At 46.6% G+C, this 19041-nt stretch overlaps 1 long non-coding RNA gene across 2 annotated transcripts in view; it reads left to right on the top strand.

The window, feature by feature from the left end:
* Window positions 1-1418: 1418 nt before the first annotated feature.
* LOC124969538 (uncharacterized) overlaps window positions 1419-19041 on the top strand; it is a 101695-nt gene continuing 84072 nt past the window's right edge. For both annotated transcript variants that reach the window (XR_007105979.1, XR_007105978.1), the window contains exons 1-2: window positions 1419-1574; window positions 5616-5674. This is a non-coding gene — a long non-coding RNA (uncharacterized LOC124969538). The remainder of the gene's footprint in view (window positions 1575-5615; window positions 5675-19041) is intronic.

The following is a 19041-nucleotide window of genomic DNA, read 5'->3' as shown; positions in this document are numbered from 1 at the left end:
CCCATCGGTGCCTAGGGCTCAGCAAAACGCAAGAGGGTCTGGGCTGGAAATCGCGTCCCCGCCCAAATCAGGAACAAAACTCCCTTGGACACAAGTTTGAGAGAAACCAGTGTAGAGACAGAGTCTCCTCCAATTTGGTTATAATAAATAATAAGTATTCCCATTTAACAATCCAAGCGGAGAGCAGACTCCGGATTCACAGTCCCCACGTGTTGCTGGGGTTGGCGCAGACGCGTCCGCCGGCTTACCGGCGGACGTGACACCGCATTTTCTCCGAATTCCTGCCATCAAGGATGGTGCAGCCGGGAGAGGGGGTCACGGGGAGATGGAATGCAAGGCTGCGGAATCCACTCGTGCAGGAGAACTAGAGCTTAGAACAGCGCGCAACTCCGGGGAGTGGGGTACTGTCGCACGACCCCATTCACCCACAGAAGAAAAGCGATGCTTGTTATGGATGATTAACAGCCGGGCTTCCCACGGCCATGTGGCGCGTCCCTGCCGCGCCACCAGCTTATGTGTTTTAATTTGACCTTTACTAGCAATATGCTCCCATAGGCTGCGAACTGGATTCGCACCCTGATGACCGCCCTGTCCCCTTGCATCCGGCCTGCATCCTGGAGGGGACAGAGACTCAGCTGCCACTACATTGCTGCATTCTTCCAAGGGAGCAGGCCCGAGTCCCTCAGAATCAAGACCTGGGAGGCCCCAGGCATCCTGGGGCGTGGTCGGGGTTGGGGGGGGGGGTCTCCCGCATCTTGGGACAGGGCGGTGTCTGCCAAGCATCGCAGTGAGTTTCTCTTAGGTGGAACATGCCAGTGTACAGGGGAGACGGTGGGGGAAGAGAGGAAGAAAAAAGAAGACTCTTAAGTGACACTGGCATCCATGGAGTGGCAGTGGTCTACACTGAGTGTCCGTGCCTGGAGGTGTGGGGGCGGGTACTGCAGCCGAGAAGGGAGGGTGCTGCGGCCAAGGGCAGGGCGGGAGGACAGTGAAGGCAGCCTGGCTTTACTGTGGGAGCCCTTCCTCCCTGGGTTCGGCGACCGGGATCGCCGGCACTGCGGCTAAAGGGGCTGGTAGGCTCGCCTGCACCGCGTGCTCCCCCGCCTTCTCTGTGTCCCCCGGCTTTTCCAAGAGGAAGATGGGGTGCCCATCGCGGGTGGGGTGAGCGGGGCTGCCCGGCAGGGCGGTCACGTGTCCCCCTCCCCCGCCACTGCGGCGGGAGTTCCAATCAGAGCGCGCCAGGGGGCTCCTCCCGGGCAGGAACCACCCGGCTCGCGGCGGAGGGTGGGCCGCCGTCACCTGACCGCCCGCCCCCGCCCCCCGCGAGTAAGGGGCGGTGGTAGCGTCTGCTCGGTTACAAATGGCCCCTCCCGCCCCGCTCGCCCGCTCGCTCGGGCTCGGCGCGGACCCGCCCGGGCGCGCTCTTCCTGCTGGCTCCCGGCTTCCCACCGCCCTGCTACCGCCGGCCGGTGCTCCCTGCCACCCCGGAGCATCCAGCGCATCCAGGGTAGAGGCTCGCCAGCCGAGGTCGGGTTGAAGTCTGGACCACCAAGCTGTGACTCGCTACTCGGCAGGTGAGTGCACAGCGCGGGCGTGGGATGCCGCGGGGACAGTGCAGGGAACATCAGGGTCCTCGAATGCGGACGCGGATTCGTGTGATGCCTAGGTCAAGCTTGCAGAGCGATTCCGAGGTCTCTCGCCCTTTTGGTCCTCCTACTGGCCTGGGGCTTGGGCGAAAGCTTTGATTTGGGGTGGGGGGTAGGGCTTCGGGAAATTTTTGTCTTGAGATACTTGACAAAGGTTGAAAAGACATCAGGTGGGAACGAACGTGTGGCTGCAGCTGTCAGGGGCTAGACAGGTGCATTTCAGTGTGCCTGTCAGTGTGTGTGTGTGGGGGGGGGGAACTGCCAGGGGAGGAGCAACTCGAGAAGGGGCAAAGCCTCTGCGGCGGGTCATTCTGTCCCCAAATGCCACTTACATGCCAGAGAGGGAAATTGAGCGACTCTGAGGTGGTCATTAGCCGTTGCGGCACAAACCGGTGGCCCTGAGTATTTCTGATCTACTCCTGTAGTAGCAGAAGTGCAGTTGGTTCAGTTTAAAAGAGTGTGTGAGATTTTAAGGCATCCAGAAAATATTATTTTATCTTTTAACTTTTTGGCAAAAATGAGTATTCAAAGTGCTGAATCATGCAAAAAGATGTGAAAAATAATTTACTTTGTGTTTTGGTAAAGTTTTTCCAAGCTAATATCAGCTTTTTTGACGAATTCTTTAAGGCATAGGTATTTAAGTTGTATTTTGGCTTTATGGCTATCCATTGCTTTCCTTTATTTATGGTGAGTTATATCTATCCATTATTTCTTACCACCCCGCCTCCCCCCTCCAAACAAACAAAAACATGAAGGGGAAAAAAAAAAAAAAAGATCTTTTTTGGTGTGCCTATGGTTGTAAGAGTGAAGGAAGCTGTCCTGGGGAACAGAAAACATCCTCCTTTGAGGAGTGCAAAATGATGGCCAATTTGATTTGTCATATGCCACTGAAGGGAATGTCAAGCTGATAACATGCAGACTGGAGAGAAAATGAAGCAGGAGTTGCCCATTTAGGAAGAAATAAGCTCTAATCCAATTGCACCCAGTAAAAGAACTGAAGGGTAGTGGGTCCACACCCGAGCCAGATTTTTCTTGATAGAGCTGGGAGGGTACAGTTTTTGATGCTAGTCTGTCAGACACCAAAGATGATTTAAAAAAAAAAAAAAAATCAGTCAGGGTTAGTAAAATGGGTGTGTCCAAAGACAGCTCTTGCCCATTTACTCTTTCTGTACCGACTGACTGCTTAGTGGCCTGCTGACTCATAAGGGAACCAGCATGGCTTAACATGGTGGGATTTTACTTGTAGACTTGAACTGTACTTGTAAAAAAAAAATTAATAATAAATAAATTAATATAAGTATCACCAGAGACATTCCCAGAAAAGCTAGTCTTCCCCTCACCTCTCTTCTCCAGGGAGGTATTTCCCAATCCCTTGACTTGTCACCTTCCTTTCGATACCTGTCATCCATGCTTGTGCACAGCACATTTGGTTTGACACAAAGGTTTAAAGCTGAATCCTAACATTAGAAACAGTGGCCCTCTTAACATCATGACTGTTTCAAAGGTATTTGTGAAGAATACTGGAAAACTGGAATATGAACGATTAATTGAGTTTTCTTTACAGCACAGATTCCCTTCCCCTTGCATTGCAAGACCAGGGCCCCACCCTGTTTCTGAGCATCTGCATGAAAGACCAGGAAAGGAATTCAACAATTGCAGTGGTGCAGGGAGGGGCAGTGTCTAGGTTTGGGTGTTACCTTTATTTAAATAATTACTAACATTTCGGAGGGTAGGCTTTAATCCATAGGTAGTTCTTGAAAGCACAGTGTAATTCCATTTCACCCGTCATCTTGTTAAAATGTACATTTAACTTTGAGAGGTTGATTTTGATGGGGAAAAAAAAAAAAGATGTAAAGCAAGAGCCGCTTCCCAATTTTTAAGATCCTGGGGCTTAAAGACCTGATCGGAAGAACAGATATCGAAGCGTATCATGAAGCCAAAAATAATAATTTTTGCTGTGTTATTCTTAATAAAATGTTTTTATAAAAGTAAGTTCTTTTAGAAAGAGGGGGCTCATTTTCAGGCAATGCATGGAATAAACCAGCTTGTGGGTAGACAAGCACCTGGCGTCTCAGTGAGAACAGAGATGCATAACTGGAGAAAGAAATAGATGAATGAATCTACCTTTCACTGCCTGGTCCTTCAAACAGAACCCAGTCATGTCACATCAGATTAGAAGAAGGCCATTTCTGCAACAAGGCAAGGAGATTTCAAATCTGTGAGAAAGAAAATGTTTCGAGCTACTCAGGAAAAAGAGAGATTATGAATTCACAATTCATTCTGATCATAGCGGTGCTTACCCGCATCGTCTACTGCAGACATCAGGGTTGACCAAGAAGAAAAGGGATATAAAGACTTTTTTTCCTTTTTCTTAAAAAAAAAAAAAAAAAGAAAAGAAAAGAAAAAAAAATTCAGAAAGATACCCACTTGGTTTATTTACCTTTTTTTTTTTAAAGGTAAATAAATCATTTAAAGAGAACATGATACTTTTCACCTGATGGCTAGAATGAATGAACGCATTTCCAAATCTGAATGTAGTGACCATTTGACAGCATCTCAGCAGTTATTGGAGTCTAATGTAATACTTCCCATGAAAATTGCATGTTCTGTTCTGAACTAATAATGTAATTTCAAAGCTGCTGAAACCATCTTCTGGGTGTGTTTTTTTTTTTCCCCCCCCTTAGGCTATTTTCTCACTCATTTAAATTCCCAAATGACACCTGCAAATCCTAGCACCTAGAAGGCTTTGAGAGTCACCAAGAACACACAATCAGATAAATTGCCTATGAATGCGGGTCATTCTAAAAATCAAAATAGATTTCATCAGAGGCTTCGTGAATCAAGTTGGAAAAAAAAAAATCAATTGAATCTGGTTCTTTGCTCAGATGCCAGCACCCTGGCAGCCCAGTTTCAAAGAGGGTCTTTTCCTAAGATATGTGGTGATTATCTTGGGGAAGTTGGCTCTGCCTACTTGCACAGTTAATTGCAGTGTGAGAAGGTTCCAGAACAGTACCTCCTTGAGTTCCGACAGTAAATATGCACATAGCATTGTATGAGGAGCATTCCAGAACACCCACCTCCTGGTGAAGTGAATGTGCTGGGTGAATAAATACCTGGGCTGCCGGAGCCCACCAACGGATTTCATTTTTTACCACAAGAGGACTTTCTAGGATGGGGAGAAACCGCTGATGTTTGACTGCTTTTAGGGTTGACCTACAAGAATCTACCCTTTTCTATGTGAGGATGTCATAGTATGTGTGTTTTATAAGGAATTTGAAAAAAACATGGTTTGCTAATCCGCTTAATTTAGGGGTTTGTAGCGTTGCTAACATCATTGATTTTAAGTATTTAAAAATGAATACTTTTTAAAAAATTAATAGATTTTAAAGTTTTGGGCGGTGTATGTTAGATTGAGGCAGTAGGGGATACGAAGCCTTTGGAAAAAACAATTTGAAAATTGCTGCTCCTTTAAATTTATATGACATTAAACACTCGCACATACATATCTCTGCAAAACTGAAGAATGTGCTTTGGTGAGCACATTTTGCCGCATACACATGCATCCTACACAAACTAGAATTGCTAGTTAGGATTATTCAATTCTTCATTTTGACAAGACTCAGAGTAGTGGGGAGGGATTTTATTTGTCTCTTTCCTAGTGGATGTTGGCCTCTCGATTCTGTTGTACTTGGGTGTCTTAACACTTAGGAGCATCCAGAAAAGGGAATGAATGAATGAATGAATACAGTTATTCTTGTAAGGAAGTGTATTCTTTTCCTCTGTCATCTTTCAGGTTGCTAGTTTAAAAACAGTCCAGCTCTCAGTTTTAGGACTCAAAATATTATGAGAAATAGCTTTTGTTCAGATGTAGCTTGGGAGGCATCTCAAATCACTGCAAATCATCTTTGCTATTCATGGAATTTGCAAACTACCCAGACTGCTAATCATCTAAATATTTTGGTCTTACAGGTATTCCTCTGATACAGTGGGTAATGACTCTGCTCTTCTGCCTGAAAGTGGTTCAAAATGTAAGTTCAGCAAGCTAAATAATTAAATATCGATAACTCTTGACGATCTATGCAGAACAGTTCTTCCCACTTATCCGTCCTTCGACCGAAGACTCTAGCTTCTTAAGAACCTGGAAGGGGGTGATATCTTCTCCTGGGGGGATGTGGAACCTAGATGAACATTTATTCACTGCACAGCATTGTGACTACATGTGTGCCACCACAGCCAATGATGGGTGTCCTTCTCTGCCTCTCTCCACCACATTATTTTTCAGGGTAAAAGAATATGAACCTTTGGTGTCTGGGTAATGCTGGAATTGGCATCTCCCCCAGATGTCACATCTTTCTGAGTGGCCCTGCCTGTTCTAATCTTCTCCTGGTTCAAGTTGATATTTTCCAATATGTAGGCACATCTAGGCTCAGGGGTAGTTATTTTGGGTCAGATGAAATCCTCACATATATTAACCAAGGTACCGTAGCCCAGCTGATGAAGGTCACATGTTGGGATCTGGCACACAAAAGGTATAAAGTGGAAAGTGTTAAAATTTGCAGGAGGTCCTTGCTGTGTCACAGGAACATGTTGGATAGTACAGGGCTTTACAGATTTTCTAGGGTTGGATCTGCCTTCTCCATTTTATGGATATTAAGTCCTTCCAAATCTGACGCTTTAAACAAGGAACTACTTGTTCTCTGAAAGGGACTAGTGCTGAGTTAGACCTCTCCCTTCCTTGCAAATCTCAATGTGTAATTTAAGATATTTTTGAAGAATTCTCAGGTATTTCATGCATTTCATTAGTGACCAGAAATCTAGAAATCTGAATTTTATTTAGGAAAACCTCTCTCCTTCCTTCTTTGTCCCTTGCTTTCCTGCCTTCCTGTCTTTACCCGCTTGCCCAAAACATGGATTTCTATGTAATTCAGTTCACTAAATATCACTTCCATTTTTGTTTCTCTGCAGAGCTTATTGCTAGAGCTGCTAATAGACTTTCAGCACAAATAGTATATTGATCACTTGAAATCTCCTTTGAGCTTGACTGAATATACATAATGGGGTGTCAATCGGGGAAAAATCTCATAATAAATGGCAGGCGACATATGCATGAGAAAAAATGTCTTGGGCAGCACACAGAATATCATGTTTACTGTAGCATGACAGACTGATTTCGCTGGTCTCCATCATATTCGTCGGGCGGATATTTAATAGCAAAGGCAAGGTTAGAATACCAAGATCCTGGAACCTTCCTTTCTTTGTTTATGTGGGAAGCATTCTTGTACACTCTTATAGAGTATAAACATCTTCTAGAACCACAGCCAGCAAGAGAGATCTTTTCTACCTGAGGAATTCAGAAATTGCAAACAAATCTGTTTAAGTTGGTGTATATTTAAAATCAGCTCCTGATTTATGCAGTCCATATTTTTTAAGTTTTTACCATGTGTGTATCAGCGCATACCCTCGCTGTATGCAAATATCATTTTCAATGTGTATATGGGAAAGCATGGTATATTTAGAGAAAAGCCTGCTTTACATAAATTATGTTTAAGAACGGCAGAGCAGAGGAGTAGCCATGCATTGGGAAAGCCAAGTCTTTAATTTTTTTCTTTGGAAGTTTCCCCTGAAATGATAAGTGAAGAAATTGCACTTTAAACTTTCATATGCAATTCTTTAAAATCAATTGTCCTGACAGAGCAGTGATTATGGATGGTGGGGCTTCTGGTCATTTTCTGGAGCTGACTTGAGTGCTGACTCCATTGCTGCTGGTTATGTGTGGAATTGGGCCATAGAGGGAACAAGGAGTAGCTATTGCATTATCTGGACCCCTGCTTTACCCCAGGATAGTGTGAGGTGTATTGTATTTTTCCCAGTCTACTGGGTAGCTTGCAACCCAAATTTCATCAGGAATTCTTTGTCTCCTTTAAGTGAATGAAGTCAATCGACTCTTTGCTAATCAAATTTAATTTGCTTTTTTTTATGGCAAAAAAGTTTAATTACACACACACATACACACACACCACTGGACAAATGTCTCTTCCAGCTCCTGCGCAGTATTCAAGATGTTTTAAAGTGCAGTTGGCCAGGGTTTTTACTTTTTTAGCCTCAGGTGACATGCAATAGCCAGAAGAATCTACTTATCACAACGAGTATACAAAACAGGACAAGTGAGTCTATGAAGATATAAAAGATGACATGGTGCCCTGATCATGCTGCTCTTTTTCCATAGCAAAAATTTCTTTGTGCCTGTATTCATCTGCTTCCCTAAAATGCTTCTGGTGTGTTTTTTAAGGTTTCTGATTAGCAGGAATGCAAAGTTTGCAAACAAAATGTATTATCTGAGAACTCATCAGTTACAGAGGTTTAACTCTATGTAGTTATAGGAAAGCTGCACATTTAGTAATGTATTGTATAAGTAAAATCTTACATCTGTATATTCCCTTACATATACACACACAGTTTTGTACCAGTCAGAAGCTATTTGTAGTATGTAGCTTTTTACAGAGGCAGTCAATTTAATAGCTTATGCTTGGGAAATTCCACTGTCGAGGTTTTTAAGTAAAAGCTAGGTTATACAGGGACTTTAAACTCCGCTATTTGAATCAGCTTCATTAATTTTAACCTACTGAGAAATGTATATCTGCAAGTGTTAAAACAGGGACTTATTGGATGTTACCAATAAAAGGAAAAAAATTAAATCACAGAAAAAAAGAAAACTGGAAAGAAAAAAAAAAAAATCCCAAAGAATTTGAGTTTGAAACCTACCTTCACAGGCCTTACTTGTAGTCTTAAATTTTGGATAGTGTTACTAGTTTATCTTAATAAAGTCTTATAAACCAAGTAGAGGTTAATGAAATATTTTCTTTGTGAAGTGCTGGATGTCAAACCCCAAGCCTTATGCATGCTGGGGATACCTCTGCCACTAACCTATACCCACCCTGCTTACGTAAATTATTTTCTGATTAAAAAGTATTAAACATTATCCTTGGTCACATAACACCCAGTTTGGTAATGTAAACACTTGGTTTTAATAGATTGCTTTATCGCCAGTTTTCAAGTTCTTACAAGCAAAATATTTAAAGACAAATAGAACAAACTTAAGTACCTATCTTTTCTAGAACTTAGTGATAGAATTTTTAAAAATATCAGTATACTCACCAGGTTCTTGGTAAAACTTTTAAGTCATTTAAAAAGGTATTCAAAGTGAATTTTGAAAAACAGTGTGATTTATAGCTGTTTCACAGACATAGATATTACAATTCCCAGGGTTTGAATTTTTTTTTTTTTTTTTTTTTTTTGGTGGGGGTGAAGGGATAGAGCTGGTAATGGAACCCAGGGCTTCGTACATGGCGGGCAAGAGCTACATCTGAGCCACATCCACAGTCCCTAGGGTTTGATTTTTATGTATGCCAAAGTGAGGTTAGGAAATAACTGGGCCCTTATAGTTTCATTTCCTCACAACAGCAGCACTTTCAGAAACCCGAGTCCGAGTTCTCTGCCTTTAGATGCAGCGTATTTAGAATTATGTTCATTTAATTGAAGAACAGTAGTGGTACTAGTTTTTCTTCCACAGTGATTTAAATAAGAATGAGGTTGATGCAGTGGATTAAAGATAATATGCTTTTTAAAAATGGGTGGTTTTTTTCACTTTAATAAAAAACACATTTGGGTAAAGAAAAATTGCAGTGTACGTACTAATTCAATTATCATCGAAGTAGCAGTTTGGGATAAATGACTTTTAATAAATTTAGCTTTACGTTTAATAAAAAGTTTTTCAGGTTTAATTGCTTACTAGGAGAAGATCAACAAGACAATTTGTTTAGGTTGTGTAACTGCTAAGCTTTATGTAAGTTAGTTTCACTAAGGGAAATAATGTAACAGAAAAAACCTTTAGCGCTTTTCCATGTGTCTTTTAGAATCTGTGTCGCCTGTATAAGGAGGAATAATTTGTGATCACAGTCAGTTGGTGACATTATTATTATGCTTATTGATGTATTAATATATGTATATCCTGTAAGTATATTATATAATTAAGGATATTTTCATACTTATACTAATCGATAGCTGTGTCTGTACCATTACAGATGAAACAAAACCATTTCTGTTTAACTAGAAACCTTATACTTAGACATGACCAAATATGCTATAACATTAAAGAAAACAGACTTGACTGTTTCTCCTGCTTAGTTTTTGTTTGAGATGCATGCTGGGGTCAGTTTATTTTCTTACTGATAGCAGATCTCTCGTGGTTATGTCAGAATTTGGTGGTGATTTTTTGTTGTCGTTTGGTTTGGATGTATGGGGGTAGTTAAGGAATGAAATTCTCATTTTTAGAAATAAAAAAATCCAGTGAAAAAAGGCCCACTTTCAGATTCAGTTACCTCCTCCATCTTGCTGTGCCTCAGCCTGCTTAGGTCACAGTGATGTGAAAGATGGACATGCAAAACCCAGTCTTTGAGGGACTTGGTTTGTCTCCTCCAAGCAGACTGCCCAGCCTGTGACTCCTTTCTCCAAGGACCTGAAAGTCCGGTGTCACAGCCAGTTCTGTTCTCCATCAACGTGGCCACACCCTCTGCGTGCTATTTGTTTTGTTGGTGTGTTCCTTTTATACCTCTGCTGACACCTGTGCTTGTCCAAAAGTCCTTCAAAAGTGTTTTTCTCTCTTGTTAAAAATGTTAGAGTTCACAATAAGACTTAAAATATGAAACCTGCTAGAGACCCCCATAATCAGGCTTTTCCATTTTTACATAATCCCTGGAAATAATGGTGGGGACCAGAATTTTCAGCTCACATGAGACTCTTGCTATACCACCAAGGCTGCAGCCTCCGTGAATTCTCTCAGATGCCCCTCAGCCCAGTATTTACAGAGTTGGGATATTACAGTACAGCAGACTCCCTTCCAGGCCACGATCAAAATCGACAGTAAAATAAAGAACAAAATAGCACAAGGTGAACATTTATAGAGATAACAGCTGCTGCTATTTTTTGTTGTTGTTGAGATGTTAGTAGATACAGGAAAATCAGCCAAATTACAGGGTTTTCTTCCTTTCTGGTAGTACCCCAGGGATACACTAACAGTGACCACAGTGACTAAACATTTTCTGTTTTTCTAGACCTAAACATGAAGCTGACTGGTTTCTGTATGGAGCCAGTGTCTCAAAGAGCATCCTCCCATGGAATGTTCTGTGGTGATGGTCACGTTCTCTATCTGCTCACACAGCGTCCCTAACCACAAGTGCTGAGCACTTGAAATGGGGCCATTGCAAATGAGAAACTGAATTTTTTATCTTATTTAATTTTGATTAAAACTTCAAGTGTCGCATGTGACTATTTCATATTGGTCAGCTTAGCCTTAGAGAATGGGGGACGTGAGTTGACTCTGTAAAGTTCTCTTTGTGGACTACGTGAGTGAAGGCCGTGCGTATTCTCAGAAGCTGGGACCGCTCTGTGTGCTCAGCATGATGAGCATTGTACCAGCAAGTCAGGCTTGCTCTTGTTGGTTTTGCTTCACATTTTAAAACCCTCCTAGTCAGGATGTGATGCAGGATAATGTTGCTGCTCCTGAGACTCTGTCCCCTATTGGACAGTCTAGTTGTTCCAGAATCTCTCTGGGTCTTGGCCGGTTTGTTTGGCTTTGAATGTGTGTCCGAGATGCTGACCCAAGAGTTCTGGCTTCCAGACAAGGGTTTAGAAGATTTTCCCTTCCAAAGGTCCTTCTGCTGCTCTGTCTTCCTTCTTTTTGTCACCACACATCAGAATTGCTCATGGTGAGCCTTATCATCTAACTTTCATTATGACCCCTGGGTCTAAAAGAATATCACCTTGTGCTTGTGCTTCAAAGAAGGCTTAGCCAGGACAAGACCAATGAAGAGCTTTCAATAATTAACTCACCTGCAGACACAGACCTCTTACTGAAGCTGCTGAATCTTTCCCTATCAACGTACAGTCTCCTGACTTTGAATTGACCGTGAAGCTTCCAGAGCTTTCAGGGACTCAAGCATCCTCAGGCGAGTGAACTTATTCCTGGTGGAACTTGGTTTCTTCTGCCCACCCCACATCCTAAGATTTTAAAAATAGATTGGAAGGGAGGGAAAGGGGAGGTGGGGAAGGATGCTGTGTAGCATAACCACACCCTTTTCCTGCCCATGCTGCCCAGCGTGCATAGGGGCCTTAGGTCTATGTGAGGAGATGCAGACACTGAGTGTAGAAGATGGAGCTGGCTAAGGCAGGCCACTGTCCTCAGGAAGTACACAGCCAATACCTCCCCATTTCCGGGGAACCAAGGCCTTCCAGACTAACCATGCCTCAAAGTCACCCCAGAGAGCCTTTAGAATAAATTAGTCATAAACTAATTCCTCACCCCCACCTCTCATTTGTAGAATTAGAACATTTCTCTTAGATCTCTCAACTCTGCCTTCACAGTGACAGCCATTTGCAGGCTTTCTAAGCACGCTTGCTGATGCCAGGGTCCCACTCCAGCCTGGAATCAAAATTTCCAGGAAGTGCCTGGGTCTCCCTGGGCATGGCTTCAGTGCGGGCACACCTGAACCAATGCCCTGCCTATGCCATGCTTCTCCCTGGAAGATGGGTTCAAGCCTTAGGTGTTCTTCCTCCCACAGTCCAAATTGGTCGCCAGGTCCTACTGCCTCCACCCCAGGGTCCCCTGTTTCCCTAGTCACTGTGCTGCTGCCTCTTTTAGGCCAATATGTGCCTGGGCTGTTTTAAAATGGTCTGAAGTGGGCTCTGCCTCTTCTGTCACTTCTCTTTCTGGTCATCCTTCCCCAGCTGCCAGAGTGTCCCACTGAAAGCTCAGAGGGCTGTCTGCAGAGGTCAGGGTGGTGCCTGTCTCTCATCATCTGCTCAGACCTGCAGCCCGGACCTGGATACCTGGCCCAGCTGTGCCTGCCTCCTTTCTGTACATCTGCCGATCTGTACCTCAAGTCTGGTTTGCTGGTCACCCCACAAAAGCTTCTCTGATGACTTTGCCCCCACCCCCATTGCCAAGGCCCCACACCCTCTCCCGCACCTCTCCCTTGGGCCTCTTTCCTCACTTCTCCCGGCTCACACAAAGGTACTGCCAGGGACTCATTCTCAGTCTCCAACTCCACCCTGCAGGCAGGAGTCAAGTTTGGTCCCCCTACCCCTTCAGCTCTTAGGGCAGGGCCTTTGCAGAGGCTCTCTGGGCATCACTGTCCCACCCAGGCAGCCTATGGCATTGTATTCCTTGACTGGATGCTCTTAGTAGTGACAGAGGCCTTTGGTTTCCTCCTGAGCTGGATATGCGTGGCCTTCACCTTGGGCCCCAGCCTGCTGCTGCTTCCTCCTCACTCCCCGCTGTCCAGTGTACACACGCACAGGTGCACACACGCATGCCCGAGCACAGTTCCCGTGGTGAAGCCTGCCCTTCCGGCTGTCATCTCCTCCTTCTGCCATTCAGGCCGCTCCCCCACACCTGGTGCTTGCATTCACGCAGCAACCTCACCTTGCTTTGGTGGTACTTTTGGAAAAATGTTTTCCTCTTCCCCCTTGTATGCAGAAATGAGGACTTGGAGACACAGCTGCTGAGTACTCATGCTGGAGAGGGAAGGGGGCCGGTACCCTCTTGCCATTGCCCTCTCCCCTTCTAGTCTCAGCATGGCTGCCCTGCCTTGACAAGTCATGACGAACAGTGCGGCTGGCCCAGTGCCTCCTTTCTGAGCCATCCTGGCTGTACCCAGGAGCCCTCTGTCTTGAGCTACTGCTGCTTTGAGGGGGCCTCAGGCTGCTGGGCCAGAACCTCAAAGCCATCCCCCTCCCTCCCCAGGAGATCCCCTAGGGAATGTGGAGAGGACCCAGCCCCTGCCCTGGACTAGGGCATGGAGATGAAGGTCACCGGCTCAGCTCCTGTTACCCCTGGAGGGAAGGGTAGAAGCTGGTTGGTAGAGGGGGTTGATCCGGGTGCCGAGGGCCTCATCCTGCCAGCCAGGTTGGAGCAGCTTGCAGAGCTCAGTGGAGGTGGTGGAGGAGGAGGAGGTGGCAGCAGCATTGGAAGCTGTTTATGCAGAGGGAGGGAGGGGGAGAGGGCAGCGCTTATGCAGGAACCGCAAGTATGTCAAGTATTTCAGTGTGGGGTGGAGATGGAGGTGGGGCGGGCAGGGACCTTAGTGCCCCTTCTTGGGCCTGCCTTGCCCTGTGCAGATCCATACATTCCTTCCTGGGCACTGCACTCATCAGGTGGGGCACCTACGGCTGCTTTCCTTTCTGCCTTGGTCTGGGAGCCTTCTCCAGGCTGGCAGGGCCTGGACAGGGATCCTGGGCAGTGTCATCTGAGAGCCCTGTTACAGTGCCTGTGGTCTGGGGCCCCAGGACTGGGGCTTGTCGTCAGCATGCTGACAGGTTTTGCCGTCTCCAGTGGGAAAGGAGCACTCATCCCAGAGGGTAGGCAACTATAGAGGCCGGATGCTGTGGCTGTGAAGGAGACAGGGACTGTACATTCCAGACTTGTCCCTCAGCCAAGAGGCCCTTTGGCAACTTTGAGGGGCAGGGCCAATCTCCCTCCTCAGCTCAGGTGTCCCCACTGCCGTGGCCTCTCCCAGAACCAGGAGCACAGGGACCTTTGTATACCACCTTCCCAGTCCCAGAGCCTGAGAGGAAGTGGACAGCACTGGGTGGCCCTCATGTGACCACCTCCTCACAAACACGGACAGCACCTTCTGGTAGAAGAATGGCTCTTCGCCGCTTTGCTCTTAGTCTCGGGTCTGACAATTAAGCCACTGAAAAAGAACAATTCACAACAGGCTCACACAGAGAAGGCCTTTCATGCACAAGAATGGCCGAACCGTCCACATTAGCACCATTTATATCTTATTTATAGAAGGTACTGTACTTGAGGATGGTCGAGAAGCAATGCTCTAAGAAGGGTGTTTGGTCACTGGATTTAAAGCACACTGAGGATTCATTGTCCCCAGGCAGCACTGTGGTTCGGGGTTTGCTGAGTGGGCGGTGGAGTGCACGCTGACATGGGCGGGTGGCAGGGTCGCTCTGGCTGGCAGAGCCTCTGTCATTGAGTCAGTGGGTTGGGGGAGGTGAGAAAGCTTCCTCATGGTTGCAGGCCAGTGACAGGCCCAGCCTAGCCCAAGAACCCTCTGCAGAAGGTCAGCATGGACAGTGGGAATCTAAGGTTTGCCTGGGTTCATTAATGATTTAAAGTTACCTACCATATTGGAATGGAGAGTCCCACATGGAAGGATGATGGTTATTTTTAACCCCAGTTGTTGGCGCAAATGCTCCATCAGCTCAGGAGGAGCAATTGCGTACTTTTCGTGCGGACACCTTGGCCTAATGGAGTTGTGGGCACAGACCCAGTGCAGTTTTTAGACAGTCCAACCGGTAGGAGGATGCAAAGCAACCAGGAAGCCACCCCTGTGCCCATCCTCTGCTCTACCAAGCCAGGTCACACCTCTGGTCTCCCAGGTCTGCAGTACCTGTTCTGTCCCAAGGGACCAGTGGGTGGGGCAGGGGTGATTAGGGTCTGAGTCTCTAGGCAGGTCAGGGTCACGCCCTATAGCTGGTCAGGCTTAGGGACATTGTTTGAAATGGAAATGTCCAGGAGTGTACTCTGTATCCTTTAGGCTGGTCCCAAATTGACCACCTCGTCCTCAAGCATCATGATCTAAGACAAAGGGAATTGCTGGCATCTCCCACCACCACCGTTCATTATTGCTGCTGCTCTTAACCATCACTCTGTAGCATTGCCTGAGCTTTGCCCTTAATGTGAATGTTTTTATTTTATCTTCAAAACCACCCATGCAGTAAGTACTATTATTGCCACTTTGCAAATGAAGAAACTGGTTCAGAGAGAGCAACCTGATGGCTCAAGGTCACATAGCTAGAAAGAGGGAGAGCCAGGTCTTTTACTATCCTGCCCTCAGAGGCCTAGGCTTCAAGATGCCTCAGTCCAGGCTTCTGGCCCCTCTCATCCCACCTCCCCAGGTGTTTCTGAGTCATGAGCTATGGAAGAAAAAAAAGAAGGAGCACATCAGAGGCCTGGTGTGCTCTGCGTTTCATTTCCTAGCTGCCTCCTCCCAGCAGAGCCTCCAGGCCTCCATATCTGTCCATGTGGTTCCTGGGGCCCACTGCCTTATCAGTGAGTCACTTCCTTAGCTTTTTTCCCTTAAGGTTTTATTCCCATTAAAAGAAAAAACTTCCTCCACAGTGGCATATGTCTGCCTCTGCAGATCATTTTTTAAAAAGTATTTTAGAGACTTTCGGAATTATTTTTGTTTGAATATCAGGCATATCTCTGTAAAATGGGAAGCCATGTGCTGTCACCTCTGGAGATGGGCCTCATGGAGTCTGCATCATGAATTTTTTCTTTTACCCCAGACAATAATCAAGCATTCCTCCCAGGACAACCCATACCTTTGCTGGAGAAGGACCCAGGGAATAGGGAGCAGGCTCACACTTACAGGGACACAACACCTGTCATCCCTGAATCCCTGACACCTTGTGCCCATGTTAGCAAGATCAGAAATAGGGAAGCTAGACACAGGTTTGGAAAGGGAGAGGAGGGTGAGATGAGTGGGTGAAACCTTCCGTACAGGGCTGAGCTCCCAAGCCTGCTCTTGAGCACTGTGGAGCATGCACTTGAATTTAGATGTCCTGGGTTTGAATCCGGACTCTGGCACTTGCTTGCTGCTTTGTGCCTTTGTGAAATTTACTTAACCTCACTGTGCATAGTGTTTGAATCTGCAAAATAATGATGCTGGGTAGTTGCGAGGACCCAATGAGCATGTGTATAAATGAACTTGGCACACAGTAGGTGCTCAGTATTGTCAGTGCCACATGACAGACTGGTTTCTGGAAAGGGCTATTCGGAACAAATGGCTGGGAATATTTTCCATCCAACAAATAATGGTAGTAATCCCTGTTTTATGTAGACAGAGATGGTTGACAGTTCTAGTGAGGTGCCCATCTAAAATCAGAAGAAGTCCCTGCCAGCCCCATTACAGGATTCAGGGAGATGATGTGACTGATTGTTTATTTAATTTATTGATGTCATGCTGAGCTCCACACAGGGTCTGAGCTGTCTTCCGTTTGCTTTTTCTCAATGTGCTGTTGCTTCCTGATGAATGAGATTAGGACAGGAATCAGCCCTGGTTCTGGCAGCTGGACTGGTCCTCTCAGAGCAATTCCATTCTTGTGTGCCTGCTCTTCCTGCGTTGCTTTTGCCTTTGATTGCATGCCTGGCAGGTGTGGGGGAGGCCTTTGTCCACCTGGTATTGTGTGCACCCCTGTCCTTTTGAATGGCACCTGATGACATGACTCTCATCCCTTTGAAGAAAGCTCCTCTGGTGTTCACACTGGCCTGGGCCTCTCTGTGGCCAGCTGGGTAGTGGAGTTTCCCTCCTATCCAGAGTCCATGAAGCAGAGACAGCTTCAGGGCTCAGTACATACAACAGGGGGAGTTGTTTAGGGACCCACCCAACCCTGCCTGTCCCAACTGTGCTCCCCTGTGGGACATTCTTAACCTCGTGTATTTAAGGGGATTGGAATTCTCTCCTGGATGCCAGGAACCAGGAGTCCCAGGCAGGCAGTTGTGTAAGCCCCAGCCCTGCTGTCTCCTCTGTATCTAGCATTTAGCACCCCATTACAGCCGTGCCTCAGGGATGGGGAGAGAGAAACCCAACAGGATTGAAACAGAAGAGGTCTGAGGACCCATCTGCTGGAGCACCTGTTGGGGCTTACTGGGCAGGTGCAGGGGGTTAAGGAAAGAACTGTCCCCAGGCCCCACCCACCTGCCATTTCTGCCTCTGAGGACCAGCCAGGAGGTCACCAGAAAAAGGACAAGTCCCTGGTGAGTGAAATGCTGGGTAAGGAACGGAGAAATAACAACAATTTCACGGAGGAACTTTGGTGCCAGGAGATTTCTGACATATCATCTCAGTTCATCTCTGTCATAACTTTGTGGGGTTAGTCGCACACTAACAGCTAGCTGATGAGGACACGGAGACTCAGAGAAGCTGATCACTGTCCTCTCCTCTGCTGTGTGGCTCTGTTAGCCAAGCCCATGCTGACAAACCACCTGGGAAGCAGCAAGTGCCCAAGCCCTGTGTCCCTTAATATGACACTCCTTCCCCCCAGGTCACAGGCACGACAGGGTCCCACAGCCAGGACAGTTCAGAGATTATGATTGTCTGATATGCTTGGTTGACAGTTTTTACCCAAAGAATCTGGGAACTGTCGAGAAGGGGGTTTCTCAGATAAGGGCTCACTGGATCTGAGCCCTAGGCTGGGTGTTGTTCACAACAATGGTGCAGGTGGGAGGGACAACAGCCCCACTGGGATGGCCCCTGACAGTGTCAGCCTCAGTATCTGGGGGCTTTGAGATTCCAATTGTACAGCTGAGGCCAAGGGCATGGAATGGAGTTTGCATGGGGACATCCATGATAGGCAGGCAGGATAGAAATATGGTGGTGGAAAGTGAGATGCAGTCCAAGGATAAAGGCCACAGAACTCAGAAAACGACTTAGAATTGGCTCAGTGTCAGGATTCTAGCTGTACCACTCAGTGGCCCAGTAGCCTGAGCTGGTTCCCTAACCTCTCTGAGCTTCAGCTTCTCATCCATCGAGTGATGCTCAGACCATCCACTTCCCAGAGTTGACCGTGAGGCTGCCATAATATGTGCTGCACCCACACAGGAGAGCACACCATGGGTGGCAGTGGCTCTGGTGAATGTTCTCACACAGGCAGCAGCACCTGGTACAGCTGTGGCTGGAGCTGAGCTAGCCAACCCTCTAGCCACAGTGTCTGGGAAACTTACAGGTAGCAGAGATGCCCAGGATCTGCTCTTACAGCTGACAGGTGCTGCGGGGGTGCATGGTCAGTCACAGTGAGCTTCAGTGTTCCCCAGCCCCGGCTCACCCCTCCCGCCTCCTTCCCCTCTGCTGTCTGCCAGCTTGCCTCCCTGTTCCCAGCAGACTGGCAAATGCATTGATGCTCCTCCCGCCCCAGCAGAGCCCTGCAGTCTGAGCCAAGTTCCCTCCCCTCATACCTCCAGGGGCAGACCAGAGAGAAAACCCCAGGACCAGGAAAGTATCCCCACTTTTGTCGCAGGCATGCAACTGCACAAGCCCTTGCATTCTCCTCAAGTTTTCCATTTCAACCTCTGTCTCCAAGCCAAGTCAAGCCCTTGACCTTGTAGTGCTAACACTAATCAGGAGAGATTCTGAGTCCTGTCTCTGGAAAAAGAAAGGTGGATATGGGGTACACCTGCAGTCCCAGCTACTCTAGAAGCTGAGGCGAAGGATCACTTGAACCCAAGAGTTCAAGGCCATTTGGGGCAGCACAGTGAGAATCCCCCCCATGTCAATAAATGAAAAATAGAAAATGAAAAGAGAGACGGTTCCACCGTCTAATC

This window comes from Sciurus carolinensis, chromosome 17 (genome assembly GCF_902686445.1).
Source record: "Sciurus carolinensis chromosome 17, mSciCar1.2, whole genome shotgun sequence".
Classification (NCBI taxonomy): domain Eukaryota; kingdom Metazoa; phylum Chordata; class Mammalia; order Rodentia; family Sciuridae; genus Sciurus; species Sciurus carolinensis.
The sequence above is the reverse complement of the archived record's forward strand: the minus strand, read 5'-3'. Positions and strand labels throughout refer to the sequence as shown.